We start from the raw sequence: 23476 nt of genomic DNA, 5'->3' as shown, positions 1-23476 counted from the left end.
TCTTAAATTTCACCATCATTAGAGGTACTCACGTGTGTTTGTGAGCATGTGTGAAAAAGGTACACCTCAGCATAGGGTTGTTTATTAATTTCTTTCCATTTAACTTGATTCAATTTGTTGTTGACTAAGTGCAATTCTATGCTAAAAATGTGTGATTAGATAGGAAAGATGTCCTGTCTGAAAGATGTCCTGTCTAAAAGATGTCCAAACAGACTATTTGTTTTCAAGAAGTTACAGTCTTGTAAGGAAAGAAAGAAAGACAATTATAAATGTGAATAGTTTCACAATACAAAAAGGTATTTATGACGGTCAAATGAAAAAGAGATGATAGTAATTGGGGATATTATTAAATATTTTGGGAAGGGGGAAGCATTCAAAATAGGTCTTAAAATGTGCCTAATATATTGTGAGCCCTCAATAAATGTTACCAGTATTACTGGTGAGTTTTTCCTTAATTGATACCTATCTGAATACTAATGGGAAAGTTTATAACATAAGCTGAACACTGCGCTTTTGAAAACGTAATCACATTTTTTCCTTAAGGCAACATCAAAAATTGATGAATCTTGTCTTTATTTTATAGGAAGAAGGAAGGAGGGAAAGAAGGAAGGAAAGGAGGAAGGGAGGGAAGGAGGGAGGGAAGAAAGAAAACAAACAAACATCTCTAAAAGAGATGAAAGTAATTTTCCCACGTCACACAAGTTAGTAGACTTAAGACCAGGGATCTGAATATAAGGTTGTCTGTCTACAGAGCCCAATCTCTTTTATCACAGTCTTCTATGACTTCTAGAAATTGTTATCAATTATGAAAAATTATTCCAAATTATTTACTGTGAAAGGAGTAATTGTTTCAGAATACACAACATTGTTCTTGGAGAAGAGTATTGTAAGAGGAAGCTTCTCTCCCTTTGCTGCCTTTCAGTCAGCCTACTTTACTGAAGGCTTCAAAATGTTATTTTCTTTCACATAGAGACTGAAAAGCGTTATATTATGATTTCAATGATTTACTCTGACCACAAATAACCATACTATGAAAAGGGCCTAGAAGAAAAAATTATATATCCATCTATAATCACTGATTCGGGGCAGTTCTGTCACTTGCAATTGAATAATGACTGCTTCATTTCTACGTGCTTTAAATTATTTAGGATTTCAAATTACTAATATGCAAATTCCTTCTTATTTACTTAGATGGAATGAATGCCAAAAATTTCTCTTCTAGAAACTTGTGGGCCACTCAAGGTATGATATTGATTTTCGAACACTGTAGCGCTTAAATTTTTAGAGCTGTGGAATTTCAAAGGGCTTTTACAAAATAAAAACAATACAACCCTGAGAAGTAGGTCATGAAACAACAATAAACAATACCCCTACAAGATGCTGCAGTTGTGGATGAACTGGTAACAGGGAAACAATGGAGAAGGGGCCAAGAAGCTAGAAAGAGAGATGAGGGTAGTGGTCAGTACATTAAAATGAAAATTAAACACCTGACTGAAAATTTGCATCTTGTGACATATTTACTTGCACATGCTTAACTTAAACTTATTTCTGAAGATTTATACATTTATATGAAATTGATTGATGATATTTTAAGCCCTTTGGAGTTTGAAATTAAGCAATTCAATAATTGTATAATGTTCAATATAATAAATATAATCCTGGCTATGAAAGTCTTTTTTCTATGTCTTCTAAAATGAAAGTCTTTCTATGGCTTCTAAAATGAAAGTACATTGCAAAGCAAATTCCATTCTAGCGAGGGAGATTCTATCCTGATCTACTGATCCATAAATCATCACAGTGACAATTATGGACCCAAATAATGGACTCAAAAGTCTTTCCTAGAACCTTAATAGGTTTAAATTATTTAATCCCTCTAGAAAAATGGAGATTTGGTACTTAACTTAAAAGCCAATACATTAGCTGGAAATTCATAACTACTAAATGCCCAATGCATTCCATGTTTGTGTTCTTTTTTCTTTTACCCAAATTCAATGTTTGCTAATAAAATAGTATGAGATTTTTACTTCAGTACAGAACCACTTAGGCAATCTGGCCCTGTACGTTAGCTACTTCCTTCTCAACTCCATATTTACTTTGCTTATTAAAGCATTAAATATCAGACATGGCCATCAACCACTAATTCCTTTTCTTAGTATTGAATTTACTAAGTGAAACCAATATGAAGTGAAGAAACGGCTTGACATTTAATTACTACAAATTGCTATCAACTACTAAACATTACTACAAATTACCTGACAAATGGACAAATGCTGTTTTTGATAATAAGAATTTCAATGAGTAATTTTACTTTAATTTATTAGTTAGACTGCCCTTTGGGTATAATTGTCTCCTCTTCAGGTAGTCTCAGCAGAAAGTTAAATGGCCAAATGAATTCAGAGATTCAAATCCTGCCTCCTGTTTGGAGGAATGTAAGTGAGAAAAAGGAGACCATCCTATGGAATTGGTAGATTTTTGGTTATTTTCTCCAAGAAAGTTGTTGTGATATTTCTTTTCTTAATCTTCCGTGTCTTTAACAAATCCATTATTTAATAAAGGCAATGGAGCATGGTAGAAAGAATTGGAAGTTTAAGAACCATGGTCCTAGTCGTAATTCTTTCACTATAAAATATTGCACCTAAGAAAGTGTAAGGCACTTTTCTCCTCTGTAAGGCACTGTTTCTCCATTTGCACAGGGAAGAGTGTATTATTAACTCTTTTTTTATTACGACTAAAATTAATCCTACCGCAAATAATTCAAGCATAAAAAATAATTTATTTGCTCAGAAAACCAAGGTGCAAGAATGGCCAAAACAAACCAAATTCACCAGAATGCTCTCTCTGTATCTTTTTCTTTCTCTTACTTTGAGTTAGTGAGTGAGTGAGAGAGTGCATGTGTGTGTGTGTGTGTGCGTGTGCATGTGTGCATGCACTCTCTATTTCTGGTTGCTTTTTCTTAGTCTATATTAACTTCATTCTCAGCAAGGAATTTACCATATGGTAACCTTTAAAATACACAGGTTTTCTTACAACCAAAAATTCCAGCCTAAAAGTTTTCCACAAATCCCCGAGACTTAGTTTCTGTATCCAGAGAGATGGAGTGTACTAATGAGTTAACACAGAATCACCTAACAAGACTAATTCAATAGTGGGCTGAGAGTAGGAAACTTGTAAGTCCCTTGGGAAAACAGAAGTCCTGCTATGAGATAAATGTGGAGTGAATGCTAGGCACACCAAATAATAGATGTATATTGTAACAGGGCTGGAAGAGATTTCCATTCTTCCATTCACTCATTTGTTCTCTTAGAGAACTGTAATACAATATTGGTCAAGACTGACATGGTCTTTGCCTTCATGCAACATACAATAAATGGAAGCTATATTAACATGAAAATCTATAAAGCTATGTAATTATATGTAACATCTCTTATTGTATGATGTTTAGCTTGGCACTCTTTTCAGCATCTAGTAAACTCATTTCTCACTTGCCTATAACATTATTTCTAATTTCTCACAGATCATTGGCCTTATGCTAATTTGTACTACTATTTTCACACTTTGGAGGGAGTCAGTTGCCTGTAGCCGTCTTTTATCATGCATGATTAAGGAATATTCACAGAGAGTGATTTCCATACCCAGAGCATTTAGCATGGCACCATTTGGCACAAAATGGGAGTCAAAAACAAATTGTTATTGTCTTGGTGACTACACAACTAAATTCTTTCTTTCTCAGAAATTGATATTGTCTATATTAGCTATTTCCTGAAATTACTGACAGAGTTGGTTGATATTTTTTGGAATGGGTGAATAACACATGTTGCTTCTTTTGTTTTTCTAAGAAAGACGTGGAGTCTTTTCTTAACATTAGAGTTTCACCCAGTGTCTTTGATACATTGGTAGTTATTTTTGTCATTTTTGTAATGTTTGTAATTTTGAGACTTTTCATGGAGGCAAATCTGTGTGTTTCGTGGGCAATTTGCTCCTAACCTTTCCTAACTAGTATGACTGGAATATTGTCCTTCTTTTTTTAATCAATATAAATCGCCATGAAGAATATGTGAATTTCTAAAGGTAGACCGGAAAATATTTTTATAAAATAGCATCATCCTCTTGGTCAAAGTAGGATTACAGGGACAAACAATCATCTTGATTAGTTACACAGTAGAATCTGCGTACCAATATTTCCAACTTTTGATGAGACAGTGGGAGTTTAGTGAGGGATGAAACAACATTACAACTTGGCTGATACCGAACAGTCTTCTAGTTGATACTGGGCATATAAGAATTGGCACATCTATTTGGAACTGAGAGTTAATAGAAAAATTTTTTAAATGCTTAAACTTTATGGAAATTCTTCAAAAAGTGATCTTTAATCTAAGACCAGCAGGGATTCTTCCTGCACTAAGAGGATTCATAGTTGACACGCAGACAACTTTTTGAGAATGCCCAATAAAGACATCACATCTTTTGGTCAAACAAATTTCAAAAGGGATCCCTCCTTGGTTAGATGCAACTCCTGCAAGAACGTCAGTCCTACTTACTGCCTTGAACTGAGGCAATAAAATTTTGGCTTGTACATTTTAGGTCGTGGATTCAAAATTTAATTTTAGCAGAGAGATCTTGGGCTAGCTACTTAATTTCACAAACCTCACTTTTTCTAATCTGTAAAATGAGATAACTATATTTCTTTTATAAATCATGTATGTTAAAGAGTAATGTAGGTAAATTGTCTATCACATGGTCTGCCATCATCCAGACCAAGCACTCAATGAATAAATACTAGCTCTGATTTTATTATTTTGTTTGTAATAATAATAGTAATAATATATTATTACAACTTTATTTTAATCTCTCATATCATATATCAAATGACTGCTTATAATTTTTAACCTTACTTTTACCCAAATGTCAGTTCCATGACTGGGTATTTTAATAATTCTTTTTTTTTTGACTTTTTTTTTATTATTATACTTTAAGTTCTAGGGTACATGTGCATAACGTGCAGGTTTGTTACATATGTATACTTGTGCCATGTTGGCGTGCTGCACGCATCAACTCGTCAGCACCCATCAACTCGTCATTTACATCAGGTATAACTCCCAATGCAATCCTTCCCCTCTACCCCCTCCCCATGATAGGCCCCGGTGTATGATGTTCCCCTTCCCAAGTCTAAGTGATCTCATTGTTCAGTTCCCACCTATGAGTGAGAACATGCAGTGTTTGGTTTTCTGTTCTTGCGATAGTTTTCTTATTGAGAAGATTGGAGGAAGGAAGTAAGACTAAAGCTATAATTGGTTAAAAAAAAAGAAAAAATAAAAGAAAAATTCAGCAGGCATTCATATTAGCTAGGACAAAGAATATTTTGTACTTCTTTGTAATATCTATAGAATGGTTTTAACTTAATCCACCATGATCACAGAGTGGACTTGTCTAAAGTTGTTTTGCATAAACAATTCTGTAAATTATCTATGTACAACAGAAAAACATCACAGCCTTACTGTGAGTGTGAGGGCTCCTCCTGGCTGAGAGGTTGCTTTTCTCTTTCTTACTGTGCAGTATACCACATTGTTGCAAGCTATTGTACAACAAAATCGTGTCCAAGGGGGTGACCAGGGTAGTGAAGGATTTAAAAACAATATTTTATGAATAATACTTTAAAGAATTTGAATTAGGATTGAGGATTTTAGCCACAGGGAAGTGGATCATTGAAACTGGCTAACTGACAACTATTTCCAAATATGTGAAGGTTGTCCACATATATGAGGTATGTCTAGGGTTGTTACTAAGCTGAATGGAAATTTTTCAAAAATAGGAAAGCTCTCATTTATTTTTAAACTGTTAGATATATAAAGCAGAAAAATGAGTAGTTCTTTTTCATGATGGGATACGCTGTCACTGGATGTATTCATGAAGAGTCTGGATAAACTGCTGGAGCTATTGTGGTGGGACAGCAATTCATTAAATTGCATTGGGTCACACTATGTATCTTAAATTCTCTGGCTATAGAAACAAGTAAGATGAAATACAAAGATAAACTCCTGGATGACTAAGGCTCAAACTCAGACTTTTGTTTTATTTCATTAAAACAGAAAATTAGCCACTTCTCTCAATGTCCGAGCTCTTCCATTCTCCCTCTGACTTTCTCTGAGTAGACACAGATGAGCTATAATCAGGGATTTGTAATTCTTCTGGAATGACAAATACGTTGACATTCTCCCTGCCAATGACAATGCTGCAAATTCATGCTTGTCCAAATTTCATTCATTTACTGAAGGGCAAGTTGGAAACAGTCCAAGGCATTAAAACTGCCATAACCATTTGGGTAAACTGTCAATAAGCTTTCCAGGAACTCTGAGGTTGACTTAATTGAGAAGAGTAGTTTTTTTTTTTTTGCCTGCCCTGCTCTTTGGATATCTGGGAATGGGTGACCTTGTGAATCACTTCTTGATGAGTAATTTATAAGATTTTTTAGGATGGCAGCAAATGAAAATGGAGACCTTAAGGGAAAAATTTGAAAGTCATTTTTTAAATTCTAAATAACGTTGGGATTTAAATATCTCTCTTTATTATATTGTAAGTCTTAAGATGAACATTAGTTCAAATATTTGGAGGATGCTGATGAGATCCTGTTGTCAGAATGCCTATCCCTGGCGTTGAATAGGCAGTTGACAATGGGGAACTGGGAGCAACTCCACTGGGCTGGTTAATGAAGGACTTAATGAATCTGACCCTTTTAATATTGTGCTATTTGATTTGGCCACCAGAGCAATTGCCATTTTCACTTAACTGCTTTCATTCCTATCTTATCCATATTTGCATTTCTTATATTTCTGATCACAGAGTCACTGCGATAAAAATGGATTTTAGAGACGTCATTGGAATTTATTATTAAATGACATTCCATAAAGATTCTTTGAGGTATTTTTATCATCATTCACACTTCTGAGAGGGGATTGAGAGTGACCAGCTCTATACACAGGTGACACTCATAAAGCCCTCCCTCTGAAAGGAGTTCTCCTACAATTGATGCCACTCTCCTCATTGTACCTTGCGCAGTGATCATCAAATAGTAATAGTATAACACATTTAATAAGTGCTAGAATACATTTTGGGATTATCTGCATAAAGAATATTTTCACCTTTTGTTTTTATTTACAGTTCTATTTGTGAGATTGTAAGACTGTCTAAATAGCTATATGTAATTTTCCTTAGACTTACCCAATTTTTGCTTTTTCCTACTAAAATTTAACAATATTGCATTAATAAAATTACTATGACTGCTTTTCTATTAATAAAGTCTAAATGTCCCCATGCTATCTTGAGAAGTCAAATGTGCTGCCCTGTAAAGCAGCAAACTGGGCGTCATTGCTGGGAAATATCAAGAAACCTAAAATCAAACTGCTTAATTCTCACCAGTCATAAAATTAAATGACAATAAATGTTAAATTCCCCAAATCAAGGTCACCATGATTATCCAAACAAGTCGCTGTGGAAGAATAATTAAGCCTGAGGACTTGGTGCTAGACCACTAGGGTTCCTATGGAGTGTGACTTCAGACTTCTCCTTGTGCTTCTATTTCTGTAGGTATAAATATAGACAATTTTATCAACTTCACAGAGTCTCTGTGGAGATTAAATGATATAATAGTGTAAGGCATTTAGAACAATGCCTGGCACATGGTAGATGTCCGGTATATGTTAGATAGTAATAATACATAAGAAAAGGTTTAAAATTTCAAAAACATCCAAACTTTTAGTCCTATGACTAAAACGAATCCTCTTTAGAACAGCTGTAAGGATGTGGTACATGTACAATAACCACATCAGGACAGAGCTGGTAATTCAGTTCTCTCTGAAGAATCCTAGAAACATCATACATACTGCTCATAACTAACATATCTATTACAGACATTGTGACTATCTAATTGGATCGCTCACGTCCATTTCTTTGCAGGATAAAAAAAGTATAGAGTCACCCTATCCAGAAAACACCACTCAGCATGGAAAATGTGAAGAGAAAAACAGAGAGACCCATTGTCAATAGAAGTCAGTGCATTGTGACTTTGACATGACAAAGCATAAAGAGTAACCAAAACAGCAATAAGTAGAGAAAAGTTATTCTGGGCTCTAAGAAGAACTGACGTCTGACCAACACAGGGACATATCAATTAGAAGTCAAATGAATCTGCTTTAGGACAAAACTTAAAGGAATACAATTCAAGCTTCTAAGGAAATTAGACCTTTTAACAACTGAAGCTGTTTTTCCCCTTCAGACTGACAACAGGAAGCAAGATTTAGAAGGACACCTTGTATATCCTCTCACAAAGTCGATTAAATTTAACCTTGATAAGGGAAAGAAGCGAAAAGTTCAATACTAGCATCAAACAACTGTAGAGAACAGCAGAGAAGCAAATAGAAAAAGAGAAAAAGAAGATACATGGTATTTTAGAAGGAAGAAGAGGGAAGTGGAAGAAAGAGGTAGAAGAGAAGGAGACAATGTAAGAATAAAATAAATGAAATAGGAGATTTTGGGGGAAATAATTCTCTTTTAGTAGCAGGGAGAATAAGACTAATGATTCAGGGGAAAATGACAGAAAGAACATGAAAAAAAAAAAAAAAAAAAAACAACTTAAACCTAAATGTTCCACCTGTGCAATTGTACCCAATTGATCTGTCAGATTTTAAAAGCTAAGGAAAATGTGTTGTGAGGGATACACTGGGGGGTATGCATCTGAGTCAGTGGCGATTCACAACCACAGTGGGATATCAGTGAATTGAGCTGGCTGGAGGTCCCATCTCTTAGATTAGACGTAAAGAATCATGGTTATTAAAAGTCCCATAGTATTTTGGCTAACATAAAGGACTTAATTTTGTACACTGGGCAGATTCCAACAAAGAAATTGTGTCTGTGTCCACGTAGGGAGTATGTGTGTGTGCACGTGTGTGTGTGTGTGTGTGTTTTAAATAAACTTCGTGTTGCAGCCATGGAAAACTATCCTCTTCTCCCTATTTTCTTAAGTGGTAAGGGTATTTTTCTTCTCTTTGATGTTTTAGTATTGATAAAGGCAGAAGATCACAATACCTAAAGTTGCACTTCCAAATAAATATTCAGAAACTCTTTGTGGTATTTAGAGTTTAATCTGTTTGAAAAGCTACTTCTAAAGGGTATTTTAAGAAATCAAACAGGTTTGCTTTTTTATTATGTAAAAATAATTCTAATAAAATTTGATTCTAGAATGTTTATTTAAAATGAGGCTGAGAATGTAAATCATGTATTCATATTCTAAAATAAGTGAGCTTTAGTAGATATAGATTTTCTTAATTTGGTTTCTAAATGTTTGTCGAAACCAGACACACATTCATTTAGTCACAATTCAAAATATAGTGCAGTATGTCAGGCCTTCAAACTTAGGAAATAGGATCATTTAGGCACAAATTCTTCCCTTTAGATGTTCAGAGTATCAAGATATTTTTAGGAGGGCCGGGCGTGGTGGCTCACGCCTGTAATCCCAACACTTTGGGAAGCCGAGGCGGGTGGATCACGAGGTCAGGAGATTGATAAAACTCAATATACATAAAAGCCACCCTGGCTAATACGGTGAAACCCCATCTCTACTAAAAATGCAAAAAATTAGCTGGTCGTGGTGGTGGGCGCCTGTAATCCCAGCTACTCGGGAGGCTGAGGCAGGAGAATGGCGTGAACCCAGGAGGCAGAGCTTGCAGTGAGCCGAGATCGTGCCACTGCACTCCAGCCTGGGTGACAGAGCGAGACTCCGTCTCAAAAAAACAACAAAAAAGATATTTATAGGAATAATTGCTGAACATCTATTTTTGATAAGATGCTGTATGAGATGGACAGAGAAACTTCCGTAAAAGTACCTAAAAATGTTTTACATAATATAATATTTTCAAATATGTAGCAGAATTCAAGTGAATCCCTCAGAGAACATGAGTGACAAGAGACGATATATAGCACTAAGAGAAAGCTGGAGTCAAGCTTACTGCTAGAGATATCTACCATCTGTAAGGGACTTACAGGCTGGATTTTAACAGCTCCTGGGCTGATCACTAGGAAAAAATATGGGGAGGTCTGGAGCTTGAGCAGACCCAAGAGAGAACTAACAATGGAAAACTAACAATAGTTAAAGTAACACTCACCAATACTTTGAGAGCAGCTAATGTGATTTTTGAGGAAAATTTATAGCCCTAAGAGGCTTATTGGTATTTTTTAAAAGGCTAAAAGCTAATGTGCTAGTAATTGACTTAAGAAACAACAACAACAACAAAAGGAAAAGGAAAAGCAAAGAAACTAAAAGAAATGAAACAACAAAGAACAGAAATTATTGGGAAGAATATAATAGGGTGTCATCAAAGGCAGAAGTTGGTTCCTTGCCAAAACTAATAAAGATGATAAACCTTAGGCAAGACTGAGCAAGGAAACAAAGAAAGCGAAAGCAAGAACAAATAAATGATATTAAGAATTAAGAAGGAGATAAAACTCAATATGCAAAAAATGTTAAAATATATGAGATTAATAGAGCTGACTTTATGTCCATAAATTTTCCCATCTCACCTGAAAAACTATAAAATACCCAAATGAACTCAATTATAATAGCTGTGCTATATATGTATTGTCAGATAAATGTCTTATTACATATTAGATTTATTTAACCTTTATTTCATTTAGTTCTATAATAAATATATACATAATACTGATCACTACATCTTCTGTTCGTGTCTTTTTACTTTTCTGTTGTCTGAACTTCATTCTACACAGATTACTCAAGAAGTGTTTATAGAAATCATATTTCTTGAGTTTTGACTGTTAAAAATCACTTTGCCTTTTCACTTGAATGTCCCTATTTCTAGTTATAAAATGTTGGGCTCCCATTTTCTTTCCTTGAGTATCTTAAACATCTCAACTTTCTTCTAATATGAAATATTGCTATTAAAACTCTGGTAACAATCTGTTTTTTTCTTGTAATTTGTTCTTTTTATTTATATGCCTAAATGAGTTTTATATAAAGTCAACTAAGTTTAATAGGCTATGACTCAATGTTGGTTGTTGTAGTCAGTATTTTCAGGTATGCAGCTATGCATTTTATTATGTAAGTTCTATTTTACACTAGTATCAAATTCACAGCTTTAAACATTTTTAAGTTGTACAATTCAGTGGTTTTTAGTACCTCAAAATGTTGCAAAACCACAACTACTTTCTAATTCAAGAATAATTTATCACCCCAAAATAAACCTGACAGCCATTAAGCTGCCACTTCTCATTCCACTCTGCTCTTAGCCCCTGCCCACCACTAATCTGCTTTCTGCCTCTATGAATTTGATTAATCTGTACATTTCATATAAATGAAATCATACAATATGTGGACTTTTATGTCTGTCATTGTTTCTTTAGCATAATGTTTCAAGGCTCATCCATACTGCAGCATGTGTCAGTACTTCTTTCCTTTTTGTGGCTAAGTAATTTTCCATGATATGCATATACAATATTTAATATAACCATTCATCATTAGATGAACATTTGGGTCATTTCCACATTTTTGTTATAAATAATGCTGCTGTAAATCTTGAGGTACAAACTTTTGTTTTAATACCTGTTTTCAATTCCCATTGATATTTAGCAGTAATTGGAATAGTAAGGATCATCAAATTTTTCCGTAACAGCTGCACCATTTTGTGTTCCCACCAGAAATACAGAATTGCAATTTTTTCATATCCATGTATTTTTCTTGTTTTTTTTTTCTTTAAATTATGGCATCCTCATGAATGTGAAGTTGTATCTCATTATGGTTTTAATTTGCATTTCATCAGTGAGTAATGATATTGAGCATCTTTTCATGCTCTTATTGGCCATTTGTATATCTTCTTCAGATAAATATCTACTCAATATTTTTGCCCATTTTAAAATTTGGCTTTCTTTTTTGTTGTTGAATTATATAAGTTATTCATATATTTTGGGTTTTTGCAAATATTATCTCGTATGAATTGTCTTTTCACCTTCCTAATAGTTTTTTTAATGCACAAACATTTTGAATTTTGTTAGCTCTAATTATGATACTCTTTAGTTGCTTCTTTAGTTGCTTTTCCTTTTGGGTCATCTCTAGAAGCCATTGCCAAATACAAGGTCATAAATATTTACCTAACATTTCTTCTAAGAGTTTTATAGTTTAAGCTCTTACACTGAATTGATTTTTGCAAGTGGCATGAAAAAGATGTCCAAATTTATTCTTTTGTATGTGAATATCCAGATGTTCCAGCACCATTTGTTGAAATTATTATTTCCCAATTGAATAGTGTCTTAGTCCATTTTGTGCAATATGATGAATACCACAGACTAAGTAAATTCATAGGAACAGAAATTTGTTGTCTCACAATTCTGGAGGCTGGAAATCTAAGATCAAAGGGCTACATGTGGCGAGAGCCTTCTTTTTGCATCATCCCATGGTGAAAGGGCAAAGAGGAGGGGAGAGAGAGAATAAAAGGAGAGAGTGAAAACAGCCAAAATCTTTTAATAATGGCTAAATAATAAACCCTAGCAATAACAAACCCTCTCTTGCAATGGCAGCATTAATTCATTCACTCTGTCTTCATGGCCTAATCACCTCTCATTAGGCCCCACCTCCCAACACTATTACATTAGGGATTACGTTTCCAACACACGCTAATTGGAGGACACATTCAAACCATAGAAAATTTTCTTGGGGCTGGGAGCAGTGGCTCATTCCTGTTCCTGGCACTTTAGGAGGGTAAGGCTGGAAAATCCCTTGAGCCCAGGAGTTCAAGACTAACCTGGGCAACATGGTGAACCCAGTACCTACAAAAAATTAGCCAAGTGTGACAGCATGTGCCTGTTGTCTCAGTTACTCAGGGGGTGAGGTGGGAGGATCACCTGAGCCTGGGAGGTAGAGGCTGCAGTGAGCCTTGATTGTGCCACTGCACTCCAGCCTGGGCAACAGAGTGAGACCCCATCTCAAAAAAAAAAAAAAAAGAAGAAAATTTTCTTGGCATGTTTGTCAAAAATAAATTGATTATAGATGCCAATTTTCTGTATTCTCCATTCTATTCCATTGTTTTCTATATCTGTTCTTATCATAGTATCACACTGTTTTGATTATTGTTGATTTATAGTAAGTTTTGGAATCAGGAAGTATGAGTCCCCAGCTCTATTATTTTTTATCAAGAGAGTTTTGCTATTCTGCGTTCCTTGAAGAAATTCCATATGAATTTTAGGATATGCATGTTCATTTCAACAAAAAGGTAGTAAATGTGATAAAGATTGCATTCAATCTGTATCAATTGTGTGAGTCTGAGAGACAGAACACTTGCACAACAAGGCAGGCAAAGCACTTTTATTAGTGATAGGCACCAAGTATAAACAGAAGCCAAGGAACCCTGGTGAATCAGTCCCCCAAGTCTCAGGAAAACTGCTCAGATACATCAATTTGGGGAGAATACTAATCTTAACAATATTGTATATTTCAATTATACGACATGATGTCTTTCAATTTATTTAGGTTTTCTAAAATCTACTTTCATAGTGTTTTATAGTATTCAGTGTACATATCTTGTAACTTGTTCATTAAATCTATTTGTAAGTATTTTAGGGTTTTAATAGTATTTAAATGGATTTTTCATTAATTTCCTTATTGGAATGCTAATTGCTAATGTATAGAAATACAATTGACTTTAGTGTGTTGATCTTATATCCTGATACTTTGTTAAATGTGTTAATTCACTCTAACCTATTTTTTTCTGTACATGTAATCTTCAGGATTTTCTGTGTAAAAATCACATGACCTTTGGAAAGAAAGTTTTATTTCTTTTTTCTCAATTAAATATATTTTATTTTTTCGTTTATAATTTCATTGCTAGAGCTTTCAGTACAATGTAGGATAGAATTGGCAAGAGTCAACATCCTTGACTTGTTTTTGATCTTTAGGAGAAATCTTTTAACCTTTACCCATTAAGTATAATGTTAACTGTTAGTTTTTCATAAATACACCACAGGAAGACAAGTCCCTGAATAATCTTGACTGACCAAAGTAGGTTTTCCCCCCTCTTTTATGCAGAATCTACTGAAAATGTAATTTTCTTTTTTTTTTTTTTTTTTTGAGACGGGGTCTCGCTCTGTCACCCAGGCTGGAGTGCAGTGACCGGATCTCGGCTCACTGCAAGCTCCGCCTCCCGGGTTCACGCCATTCTCCTGCCTCAGCCTCCCGAGTAGCTGGGACTACAGGCGCCCGCCACCTCGCCCGGCTAGTTTTTTGTATTTTTTAGTAGAGACGGGGTTTCACCGGGTTCGCCAGGATGGTCTCGATCTCCTGACCTTGTGATCCGCCCGTCTCGGCCTCCCAAAGTGCTGGGATTACAGGCTTGAGACACCGCGCCCGGCCGAAAATGTAATTTTCTAAAGTAATGAAGAAATGTTTGAAACAACCTGGACTATGTCCTTGTTTCCTCTAGAACAGAATATTCTGCAGTGCTTGAGCTCAACAATTCAAGTTGTGTCCAGTGTATAAAACCTCATGATCCTTCAGATGTAGTATGACTTGGCACATGAACAGAAGAAGCTCCATGTGTCTGGGCAGCTTTCCTGTGAGACTTGGGGGACTGATTCATCAGGGTTCCTTGGCTTCTGTTTATACTGGGTGCCTATCACTAATAAAGGTGCTTTGCCTGCCTTGTTGTGCAAGTGTTCTGTCTCTGAGACTCACTCAAGTAGTAAAGATACTGGGGCGCCTTTTGCTGCTCACAGGTGCTCTCATGAAACTGGGACTGCAGTGGCAACTGGGTCTGTTTTTAGCTCGAACCACACCTAAAAACCCTTGCAGAAATTAGTGTAAACCTTTCCATACTCTTTACTGATTTAAGGAAGTTTTCTTCTATGTTTAGTTGATTGTGTGCTTGTTTTTTATCGTAAAGGAGTTTCGGATTTTTTCAAATCCTTTTTCTACATTAATTGATGTAATTGTGATGGATTTTTATGGTATATTACGTTCACTGACTTTTATATGTTGAACCACTTTTGCATTCTTGAAATAAATTCCACTGGGTTATGATGTATCATCCTTTTAATATAATGCCAAATATAATTTGCTAGTATTTTGTTGGAGGTTATTGTACCTATATTCATAAGGTATATTGGTCTGTAATTTCCTTTTCTAATGGTGTCATTTTCTGCCTTAGAAGGGAAGATAACATCGGCTTCATGAATGACTTGAAAATTGTTCCCTGTAGATATAGTTTGGCTGTGTCTCATCTTGAATTGTAGCTCCCACAATTCCCATGTGTCATGGGAGGAACCTGGTAGGAGGTGTTTGAATTATGGGGGAGGGTCTTTCCTGCACTGTTCTCATGATAGTGAATGGGTCTCATGAGGTCTGATGGTTTTAAAAAATCGGAGTTTCCCTGCACAAGTTCTCTTCTCTTATCTGCTGCCATGTAAGACGTGCCTTTCACCTGCCACCATGATTGTAAGGCCTCCCCAAACATGTGGAACCGTAAATCCATTAAACCTCTTTCTTTTGTAAACTGCCCAGTCTTGGGTATGTCTTTATCAGCAGCAAGGAAACAGACTAATACAGTAAATTGGTACCAGTAGAGTAGGGCACTGCTGACAAGACACTCGAAAATGTGAAAGTGACTTTGGAACTGGGTAATAGGCAGAGGTTGGAACAGTTTGGAGGGCTCAGAAGAAGACAGGAAAATGTGGGAAAGTTTGAAACTTCCTAGAGACTTGTTGAATGGCTTTGACAAAAATGCTAACAATAATATGGACAATGAAATTCAGGCTGAGGTGGTCAAAGATGGAGATGGGGAACTTGTTGGGAACTGGAGCAAAGGTGACTCTTGTTATGTTTTAGCAAAGAGACTGGCAGCATTTTGCCCCTGGCCTAGAGATGTGTGGAACTTGGAACTTGAAAGAGATGATTTAGGATATCTGAGAGAGGACATTTCTAAGCAAAAAACCATTCAAGAGGTGACTTTGGTGCTGTTAAAGGCATTCAGTTTTACAAAAGAAGCAGAGCATAAAAGTTTGGAAATTTGCAGCCTGACAATGCGATAGAAAAGAAAATCACATTTTCAAAGGAGGAATTCAAGCCAGCTGCAGAAATTTATGTAAGTAACAGAGAGCTGAACATTAACCCCCAAGACAATGGGGAAAAGGTCTCCAGGGTATATTAGAGGTCTTAGCAGCAGCCCCTCTCATAACAAGACCACAGGCCCTAGGAGGAAAAAGTGGTTTCGTGGGCTTGCCCATGGGTTACTGTGCAGTATGCAGTCTAGGGACTTGGTGCCCTGTGTCCCGGTCGTTCCAGCCATGGCTGAAAGGGGTCAATGTAGAGCTTGGGCCGTGGCTTTAGAGGATGCAAGCCTCAAACTTTGACAGCTTCCATATAGTGTTGAGTCTGCCAGTGCAAAGAAGTCAAGAATTGGGATTTGGGAACCTCTGCCTAGATTTCAGTGTGTATATGGAAATGCCTAAATGTCCAGGCAAAAGTTTGCTGCAGGGGAGGGGCTCTCATGGAGAACCTCTGCTAGGGCAGTGCAGAAGGGAAATGTGGGGTTGGAGCCCCCACACAGAGTCCTTACTAGGGCACCACCTAGTGGAGCTTTGAGAAGAGGGCCATCATCCTCCAGAACCAGAATGATAGATCCACCAACAGCTTGCGCCAGGTAACTGGAAAAGCTGCAGACACTCAACACCAGCCCATAAAAGCAGCTGGGAGGGAGGTTGTTCCCTGAAAACTCACAGGGATGGAGCTCCCCAAGACCATGGGAACCCACCTCTTGCATCAGCATGATCTGGATGAGAGACATGGAATCTAAGGAGATCATTTTGGAGCTTTAAGATTTGACTACCCCGGGCCGGGCACGGTGGCTCAAGCCTGTAATCCCAGCACTTTGGGAGGCCGAGACGGGCGGATCACAAGGTCAGGAGATCGAGACCATCCTGGCTAACACGGTGAAACCCCGTCTCTACTAAAAAAAATACAAAAAGCTAGCCGGGCGAGGTGGCGGGCGCCTGTAGTCCCAGCTACTTCGGAGGCTGAGGCAGGAGAATGGCGTAAACCCGGGCGCAGAGCTTGCAGTGAGCTGAGATCCGGCCACTGCACTCCAGCCTGGGCGACAGAGCGAGACTCCGTCTCAAAAAAAAAAAAAAAAAAAAAAAAAAAAGATTTGACTACCCCACTGAATTATGGACTTGCATGGGGCCTTGTAGCCCCTTTATTTTGACCAATTTCTCCCATTTGGAATAGCTATATTTGCCCAATGCTTGTACCCCCATTGTTTGTAGGAAGTAGCTAACCTGCTTCTGATTTTACAGGCTCATAGGTGGAAGGGACTTGCCTTGTCTCAGAAAAGACTTCAGACTGTGGACTTTTGGGTTAATGCTGAAATGAGTTAAGACTTTGGGGCACAGTTGGGAAGATATGATTGGTTTGGAAATGTGAGAAGATGAGGTTTGGTGGGGCCAGGAGCAGAATGATATGCCTTGGCTGTGTCCCCACACAAATCTCTTGAATTGTAACTCCCACAATTCCTACATGTTTCTGTGTTGGAGCACATGTTTCACATTCAGACAGGAAGATTGCAATTCTCCTAATGCTTTACTTCTAATTGAGTAGAATTCAAGCCACAGTGAGAGCTTGGGGCCTTAACACATTTTTTCTGTTGTAGCCTCAGAGGCTCCAGTAGTATGTGGAAGATTTTTAATTACCTTATTAGCAGAAGTATCTGATTTTCTAAGCTTTCCTCCCAAACTTTTAGCTTTGTCTATTGTTTACCTCAATGGTTATCCCTTGCCCTAGGTGGTAATTAATAATGCATTTGTTTAAAATATTTTTGACAATTTTTTTCCTGGTAGCCACTTCAGTACCGGGAGAATTCAGAGTTCAGTAAAATAAAGACAAGCCTAGGGGTCCTTCAGGGAGCCAGCAGACGTATCAAAACAAACAGTCATACTTTCTTGAAAATGAGATTTATTTTGCTAGGTACCTATAACCTACATCAAATATGAGAATTGTTGTGTTCAAGGTTGCTCCACAGGTAGGGGAAGCTGCCCAGAGAAATTAAAACGCCACAAATACATACTACCAAGAATCTAGTTTCTTGTTTTTTTTTTTTTTTTTTTTTTTCTTCTTAATTAAGCATTTTCCTGATTACTAGAAACCTATGATTAGTTTTTCCAGAGTGCTAATAAAGTTGCTTCTGACAGTGCTTACCAGTTTCTTCACTTCTTTTGTGCGGCGACAGTCTTTTATAATTCCTTATTCAGCCATTTCACTGATGTCACCACAATTTGTTTAGTTGTTCAGGAAAGTTACTTAAATTATAATTGGTTGTATTTATTGTGTTCCTTTGTTTTTGTATTTATTCCTGAAAACAACTATTACGTATTTTGGATTATTTTTACTACCTTCTGTTAAAAAAAAAAAAAAAGTATTATTACTTCTCTCAAAAGGTATAAAAAAAGGTATCATAACTTAAATCAATTTTTAAAACAATTTTCAATTTCTTTTTGATTTTTAAAAATTTCATCCATTTGACTATATTATGGCTTTAGTCTTTTATATTTATTGTTTTTTTTCATTCTCTCTAGTTTGGTTTTCATAACCAGAAAGATCCTTTCTAATTATATCCTGAGTTGCATAGTCTCATTTTGAATTTTGTAGAATTCTTATTTACCTTCTTTCATGTTTTGTACCGTAGTCTTAATGTCTTTTAGCTATTCTGGAATGATCCTAGGCTGGTTCAGTTTTGATGATTGTTTCAGCCCCTTCACATCTTCTTAAACACACTTGCACTTACCCACATTTCCAGTATGTAAAACTCCCCAATTTTAGTTGCTGCACACAACTAAAATCTACACCATTGTGGTTTTAAATAAATACCTGTTGGTCATTTGGATTTTTTTCCGTTCTCAAGTATTTCAGATTCCCAGTTGCTTTCTTGTGCTTTCTCTCTTCCAGACAGTGATAGTAGGCTGGACTTCTGGCTGTTGTTGGGATTTTTTTTTCCAGTTCACTTATTTTGGGGTCTATCACGCACCTCATAACTAAATTTTATTAACAGGTTGCCCATAAATTCTTGACTTTCCCATTTAGTTGCTGAGTCTGTTTTTATCTGGGGATCCAAGGATATTGAAAAACTATCACCCCTGCCATCAACTTCCCAGAATCCCCTTTCACTCTTGTTTGATGTTTATCCATATACTTCATAGAACACATCTTAACTAATATTGATGAAGTTAAAAACGACAGATTATTGGCATGTAAACTGATGTGGATTTTACTTCATAAATTTACCACTATTAACACCAAAGTTTATTTGCAATATTTTATTTTGTACACTGTGATAAATCAATTTTGATGCCACCTGTCATTTATTATAGATATGAATTATATTTTAATATATAAAATATATTTCAATATATGGAATATATATATTTATATATATATATGAAATAACATATGACCCCAAGATTGATGTATATATGTGTGTCTGTACATAGCTAAGCTATTTGCTTCCTCAAGGGGGAGCAACACTTAAAATTCTTATTTTTTTTTTATTATACTGTATGTTCTAGTGTACATGTGCACAATGTGCAGGTTTGTTACATATGTATACATGTGCCATGTTGGTGTGCTGCACCCATTAACTCGTCATTTACATTAGGTGTATCTCCTAATGCTATCCCTCCCTTCACCCCCCACCCCACAATAGGCCCCAGTGTGTGATGTTTCCCTTCCTGTGTCCAAGTGTTCTCATTGTTAAGTTCCCACCTATGAGTGAGAACATGTGGTATTTGGTTTTCTGTTCTTGCGATAGTGTGCTGAGAATGATGGTTTCCAGCTGCATCCATGTCCCTACAAAGGACACAAACTCATCCTTTTTTATGGCTGCATAGTATTCCATGGTGTATATGTGCCATATTTTCTTAATCCAGTCTGTCACTGATGGACATTTGGGTTGATTCCAAGTCTTTGCTATTGTGAATAGTGCTGCAGTGAATATACGTGTCCATGTGTCTTTATAGCAGTATGATTTATAATCCTTTGGGTATATACCCAGTAACGGGATGACTGGGTCATATGGTACTTCTAGTTCTAGATCCTTGAGGAATCGCCATACTGTTTTCCATAATGGTTGAACTAGTTTACAATCCCACCAACAGTGTAAAAGTATTCCTATTTCTCCACATCCTCTCTAGCACCTGTTGTTTCCTGACTTTTTAATGATTGCCATTCTAACTGGTGTGAGATGGTATCTCATTGTGGTTTTGATTTGCATTTCTCTGATGGCCAGTGATGATGAGCATTTTTTCATGTGTCTGTTGGCTGTACGAATGTCTTCTTTTGAGAAGTGTCTGTTCATATCCTTTGCCCACTTTTTGATGGGGTTGTTTGTTTTTTTCTTGTAAATTTGTTTGAGTTCTTTGTAGGTTCTGGATATTAGCCCTTTGTCAGATGAGTAGATTACAAAAATTTTTTCCCATTCTGTAGGTTGCCTGTTCACTCTGATGGTAGTTTCTTTTGCTGTGCAGAAGCTCTTTAGTTTAATGAGATCCCATTTGTCAATTTTGGCTTTTGTTACTGTTGCTTTTGATGTTTTAGATATGAAGTCCTTGCTCATGCCTATGTCCTAAATGATATTACCTAGGTTTTCTTCTAGGGTTTTTATGGTTTTAGGTCTAACATTTAAGTCTCTAATCCATCTTGAATCAATTTTCATATAAGGAGTAAGGAAAGGATCCAGTTTCAGCTTTCTACTTATGGCTAGCCTGTTTTCCCAGCACCATTTATTAAATAGGGAATCCTTTCCCCATTTCTTGTTTTTGTCAGGTTTGTCAAAGATCAGATGGCTGTAGATGTGTGGTATTATTTCTGAGGGCTCTGTTCTGTTCCATTGGTCTATATCTCTGTTTTGGTACCAGTACCATGCTGTTTTGGTTACTGTAGCCTTGTAGTATAGTTTGAAGTCAGGTAGCGTGAAGCTCCAGCTTTGTTCTTTTGGCTTAGGATTGTGTTGACAATGTGGGCTCTTTTTTGGTTCCATATGAACTTTAAAGTAGTTTTTTCCAATTTTGTGAAGAAAGTCATTGGTAGCTTAATGCGTATGGCATTGAATCTATAAATTACCTTGGGCAGTATGGCCATTTTCACAATATTGATTCTTCCTATCCATGAGCATGGAATGTTCTTCCATTTGCTTGTGTCCTCTTTTATTTCATTGAGCAGTGGTTTGTTGTTCTCCTTTAAGAGGTCCTTCACATTCCTTGTAAGTTGTATTCCTAGGTATTTTATTCTGTTTAAAGCAATTGTGTGTGTCTGTACATAGCTAAGCTATTTGCTTCCTTAAGGGGGAGCAAAACTTAAAATATTTTTTTAAGTTTTAGAAGTAGTATATTGATTCTCATTAATATACTGATGCTTTTACAATGTGAGAACAACATTTTCTGCTTTAAACAGTAGCTTTCTATACAAAGTTTTTAATAGCAACATATTTTAAAATGACTAGATATTCATGCATATAAATATTCATCTGGACAAAAAAATTTAAGGCTCCAAAGAAATTTTTCTAAAATTTCAGCTGCTTAGAGAGAATTTTATGGCTTGACATTCTAGTTTTTCTGTTGCCTTCTTAAATTTTCCCTTATGGTTATATAACCCACTTTATGGAAAAGCTGCCACAGAGTCAGAAAGCTACTAGATAATGATAGAAAAAAATTGCATAGTTTCCACTTCACTAAGCTCAGAGATGAAAGTTAAATATTGTTTTTGTGTTTTAGTCATGTATAAACTTACTATCACAGAACACACTCTGCCCAAATATTGCTATGCTATTTTGGTAATGGCACTAGTAATGTTCTCCACTGAATAGTAAAATATTTCAGAGTCTCTATGAGCTTAATATTTCAAGCCTTTAAAAACTAAAGGAAAAAGAAATAACTGTAAATAGTTTTATTAATACAACGACATGAACACGTTTTGTAATTATGATTAAGTGTTTTAGAAAATGTTTCATGGGAGATGAGTACCTTGAATATGAGATGACTACCTTGAATACCTATGTTCCGGGTTTGATCAGGTTTTTATAAAACCTTAAAAAGCATATAACTATGTTTTATTGTAGTGGATTAACTGTCAAGGAAATCACTTGATATGCTTTGATGTTTTATATAGACCACTATACTGTCTCTTGGGCAGCAATACTAACAACAGAAAATATGCAGAAAAAGAGATTTGTTAAGAATACATATATGCTTCTTGAATTAATCGGGTTTTAAAATGATGCTCCAAGCATACCATTTTCAATACTCTGCAGTGTGTTCTGTTGACATTTGCTAAAATTTTGTCATGTATATTTTTTCATTTTATAAAAATAAGTGAATATTCAACTTTTCCTTATTTATATTATTTTTGTGAGAAGTGAGAGCCTTTATGGTGAGACTGTATCATTTCTTGTATTATATTTCACTCACTGAACATAATTTTTCTCATCTAAATAATGAAGATTAGAGTTAATAAAAATGCTCATTATGTCAAAAATAAGCTATATGTATGTATATATGTAAAACATTAGTTTCTTCCATCTTTCCTCTACATAATAAAATATAACAAACCAGTTTTTGCACTATAATCTTCCTGCACCATAATCTACATTATCTCCCAAAGAGCAAGTCTTTGTTTTTGTGCAGATAGGCATTTGCATTTTTTAGACATTTGATTATAACCAGTACTCTCTTTATTCTTTATTCTTACTATATAACATTAGGTGCTTCTACGGACATGTTCACTTCCTTTGAACTTAATCAGAGAAGGGGTAATTTTATCAATCAAAGGGTACATCTTAATTTTCTGATTTGTACATCGCAAATTGATCTATCAAAAACAAGTTTTAAATTTGGTAAAGAAGAAGAAGGAATTATTGTTGCAGATGCTGAGAAACTATATTTTAGAACGTAATCTTCTGTCCTAAAAAATATGCAAATATTGTGACTCTATAAATACGTCTTTCACATGCCAGGCGTGGCTTATGCCTGTAATCCTAGCATTTTGGGAGGCCAAGGCGGGCGGATCATTTGAAATCAGGAGTTTGAGACCAGCTAGACCAACATGATGAAACCCCACCTCTATTAAATATAAAAAAAAATTAAAAAAACTAATTTACTTTATAAATTTACCTTTTTTATATAGTTGTTATAAATAGATGCAACAATACAATGTTTAGTCTCTTACGTTTGACTTCTTACATGTAGCACATTTCTGAGTTTTACCCATGACGCAGCAAGTGTTAGTATTTGCTTCATTTTTATCATTAAATATTATTCCATTGTACAGATATACCACATATTGTTTATCCATTTATCAGTTGATAGGCATTAGATTCTTTCCAGTTTTTGTTTTTCAATATTCCACTTGGTAGAACTCTCTTAGCGTACAGAATTTTTACATCTTATT

The sequence above is a fragment of the Theropithecus gelada genome, chromosome 15 (assembly GCF_003255815.1).
Source record: "Theropithecus gelada isolate Dixy chromosome 15, Tgel_1.0, whole genome shotgun sequence".
NCBI lineage: Eukaryota > Metazoa > Chordata > Mammalia > Primates > Cercopithecidae > Theropithecus > Theropithecus gelada.
This window is presented reverse-complemented; position numbering follows the sequence as displayed.